Raw genomic sequence first — 4576 nt, 5'->3', positions numbered from 1 at the left:
GTTTTAGTTGTGTTGTGTTCTCTTTCCATCCACCTATCATTCATTGTGCTTACAAGCTCTTTATGTTTCCTTTTTGTCTAGCTATGTTGACTAGCCATACATCATTTGAGAGTGGGTCACCTAGTCATTGCTCTAGCTTCTCACATCTATCACAAATGAGTCTAGGGTATGTTATTACTTTCATGAATCAGGTTTGTCACCTACTCAACAAGCTATAGCTAGGGCTACAATCAAGGAATCAAGAACCTCATCCCCCTTCACCAATCATTCCAGGGCCACAAACTCCTCCAAGTTAGGTATTCTCACTTGCTACATGACATTTTTCTAAATCCAAGAGGACTAGAATGAGAGGAAGGTACATGTTGGGAACGTAGGGAAGAGGTAATCTCTCCTATGCATGTGTTCCTACTAGCAAGGTAAATACCCTTGTCAGTTTCTTACATAACCTTCTAGTAGGGCCAATACCCCTAGTTTTCAACACGATTTGCTAGCAAGGTTGGTAGCCCTACTAATAGAGAGAATGTAGCAACCTTGCCTTAGAGTATCATTGTCTCAAGATTCCCACATTGCCATACGATGTGGAAAATAGTTTGACCATATACAAGTAACACATATAGCTTGATTGCATGAGGATGAATATGAGCCACCATAAATAAGAGCTTGAGATGTAGTCAGGGCTACAATATAGAGGCTTCCCCACATGGACGATTGGCATGTAGTAAAGAAAAAGTTGCGAGAGGAGCTTGACAAATTCAAGCAACAACATGGAGTAGCAAGACAATATAAGATGGCTGGTTCTCATCTTGGGAGCAAAGGCAAGGTAAAATTCATGGCATACTTCATATTAGATACTTTTTGTTGCTTGTTACATGTTGTTTGGTGTTCTAGTTGTTCTCCTTCTCATTGCAAACCTTTGTGATTAGACATGCTCCAACCAAGGATGAGTATTTCTATATAACACATGGGCACTCTTTAACTAGCTCAAGCGATAGATATTACCACTCGATTGGCAAGCGTTGTTGGAGGGAACACTTCTTTTTGCTTTATGTATCAAGCTAGTTATGAATGTTTGTTGCTTTACTTGCATTCATATTCAACCATGCAACAAGCTCCCCAATCTCCGCCTAAATACCAATGCTATTAGTACATTGGGCAGTGACATTAATACTGATGGTATAAAAGTGATAATGAAGAATGATTAAAATACCAACATTAGACCGTAGCTTTAAACTTGTTCCAATCCTTCATAAATTTTGTCAAAATATTATTCGAAAAAGGCCTAATACCATGTCGTGTAATCTTTTGATGCTATATAATTCTTACAAGATGGAGGGTCATTTAAAATCATGGGTAACTCAAAAATAGTGCTTTTGTCCTAGTATTATGGATCTAGTTGATAATTATGAGTGACAAGTCACTACCTTGGGAGTTTCTAGGAATTAAACACCAAATTCTATAACAATACATGTCTATATCAAGATTGAGGCCATATTTGTTTAACAACATGTCTTTATAACATGACTGCACTTTGCAACTTAAAGCATCCAAATATAGAGGAATATAGTTTTAAGGATGTTAAAGTACGAATAAATAAGGAAGAATTGGGAATTGTAGATGACAAGGAATAACTGCAATAATCTTATACAATGAATGCATTCATTTGGGTCTTCAAAGCAAGGAATACTTAAAATATTTAGATTGTATCAAAATGGTTTAGAGAAGGGGAACGCATGTAGTTAGACTTGTGTTAAAGGATTTTCAAAGGAATGATAACACATGGATCTTCAACGGAAGGAACATGTGAAAGTTTTGATTTTGTATCATCAAAGGAGGGGATACATATATACTATAGTTTATGTCACATGGATCTTCAAAAGAATGAACATATGTATGCTTTAATTTGTATTGTGCTTTTCCAATTGAAAATAACATTGATTAGTTATGTGAGCTTTCAAATATATGTTGTAGCTTTAGATTATTAGTCAGTGTAGCATGCACATCAAAAACCCTGGCACTATTTTTCAATTCTATTTTTTCAAAGGTCATTAGCATGCAACATAGTAGACATAGTTTGCATAGTAAGATCACGCATACATACATACACACATGTATGTATGTGTATACACGTGCGCACGCACACACACATGCATGTGCATAGGCACAAGCACACGCACACGCATGCTTGCATGTGTGTATGCATGCATGTGCACATGCTTGTTCCTGTTTGTGTGTGTGCATGTGCGTGTGCATTGTGTTTTTGTTTGTGCACTCTTTATTCTTGTTGATGTTCTTTATCATACCAAATAATATTTAATACAATTACCAAGGTTCTACTTTTGTGCATTGTTTTTATCTATTATGCTTAAAATTGGAATTGATTATTGTGATGGTCTTTTGTGCAAATGATTATATAATTGTTGAGCTTACAATTTTAAAGTTTGGAAGTATATGTGCAAATAATGATGGGAATAATGTTTGGTAAAGGAGAAACTTTTTCTAAAAGGGCACTAATTCATTGCAAGTCTTCAGTGGATGCCTTAAAACACATAACATGGTCCACTTGTTCATGTGGCTCTAGCTTTTTGGCCTTGCAAAGAGTCTATGGAAAGTGCACTAATTTTTGGCTAATCAAAGCCAATGTTTAGTTTTCAGTTCAAAATGCATGTTGACTTTTTGAGTGCAAGATAATCTTGCTTTAGATTTAGGTTAGGGGTAGTTTAGTTGACACTAATACTATTTAGGGTTAAGTTTTTGGCCTTATATGAGGGGTATGAAATGCTTTTGTCTTTTAGCTTGTATGACACAACCTTTATTTAAATGAGGGTCTCCCCCACTCTTACTTGATGGTCCATCTCGTCCTTCACCTTTCTCCTCTCCTCTCTTTTCACTCATTTACCTTTCCTCATATTTAAATGAGGGTCTCCCCCACTCTTACTTAATGGTCCATCTTGTCCTTCACCTTTCTCCTCTCCTCTCTTTTCACTCATTTACCTTTCCTCATATTTCTTCACTTCCACTCATGTCCCCACTCTTACCTAATGGTCCATCCTCTCTTTCACCTCTCTCCTCTCCTCTCTTTTTACTCGTTTACCTTTCCTCATATTTATTCACTTTCACTTCTTTCTTCTCTTTCCCTCTCCTTCCAATTTACACCCTTCCTTTCCCTCTAAGCTGCTACAAAATTTTATTATAATGTTTATCTAGGCTACTATATGTTTTCTTGAAACGTCATGCTTTGTGGAACACATACTATCTATGGAGTCTTTGAGCTTGGTTTACACTATATACATGGATGGTGCTCGAACATCATGAAGAATTCAAAATGTAGTTTTCAATGGTAAGCATTGCATTTAATAAAGATAAGCACACCATTAAAGACAATACATGATGCCTACAATTTGATCCAATTGCTGGTAGACTAAAAGGTTCACTACGCTTTTTTTGCATGTGGGTAATTTTATTCATCCTTACATGTTAGATTTCATGTAAAGCTTTGTTGAGTATAAAGGATGTTAGATTGCCTTTCATATCAATAATCTATTAGGGAATCTTGAACAATGGAAAGTTAAGTGGAGGTTGATATGTCTTCATGTTGCGACCTATTTAAATCGATCATTTTATCTCCTCTTTGTTCAAGTGCTTTGCAAATGAGAAATCACATTTTAAAAAAAATTGTCTCCTTTATTTTGACAAACACTGTCATCATTTAAAATTTACATTTGGAATTCTTTAAGTCAAAGGTAAAGCGTATATTTCATCTTTGTTAATTGAAGCATAGTATGGAATTCTATTAATACAATATTTTGGCATTCCAATATGCCCTTTTATGACATTATTTGAAGTCATTTTAATCCATTATACTTTCCACTTTTGTAAAATCCGTGCCATTATGTGACCTTTTGAATTAGCTCTGATATTATTTAAACGCATTCTAATCTACAATAATTAAAAGCCCTATCTTTTCTCAAAGATTGCAACCATTTTATAGGTATGCTAAATATAGCTCCTTAAATGTGATATTGAGTGAAACATAAATTGTTTACATGTATTATACCCCCATCATACCATCTTATTCGTCATAAAACTTGTATTTTAGGGGCATTAAAAGTTTGTCAGCATATTAGACAAGAGATGTAGCTTTCTTTTAACTTGAGTGCACCACCAATGCAATGTGCATATTTTTGTCAGGTGGGCACCTTCAAGAATTTTTGTGAGTACACCATCAATACAATGTGTGTATATTTTGTGGGGTGGGCACCTTTAAGAATTTGGATCGTACAAAGGTAAAAGTAGATAATGGCTAAGCTTTTGTGAAAATGTTATATCTTTGGATCTTAATAAATGGCGTGCAACCCATTTCAATCAAATAGGTTGCAACTCTAATTTTGTGAAAAAATTTCATAGCCTCATAGTCACATCTCCCCATAAGCATACTAGACCCAAAAAAAGAACCGCCCCCCCAACACACACACACACACAAACACGCACGCACGCAGAACGTAAGTTATATAATCTGGCCTAAACTACCCTGACCTAACTCTAACTTGACCCTAAACATCCATTCACAAATTCCAAA

Source organism: Dipteris shenzhenensis, chromosome 9, assembly GCF_047967505.1.
Source record: "Dipteris shenzhenensis isolate YYH24624 ecotype China chromosome 9, Dip_SZ_1.0, whole genome shotgun sequence".
NCBI classification, from domain to species: domain Eukaryota; kingdom Viridiplantae; phylum Streptophyta; class Polypodiopsida; order Gleicheniales; family Dipteridaceae; genus Dipteris; species Dipteris shenzhenensis.
Note: the sequence above shows the minus strand (reverse complement) of the source record.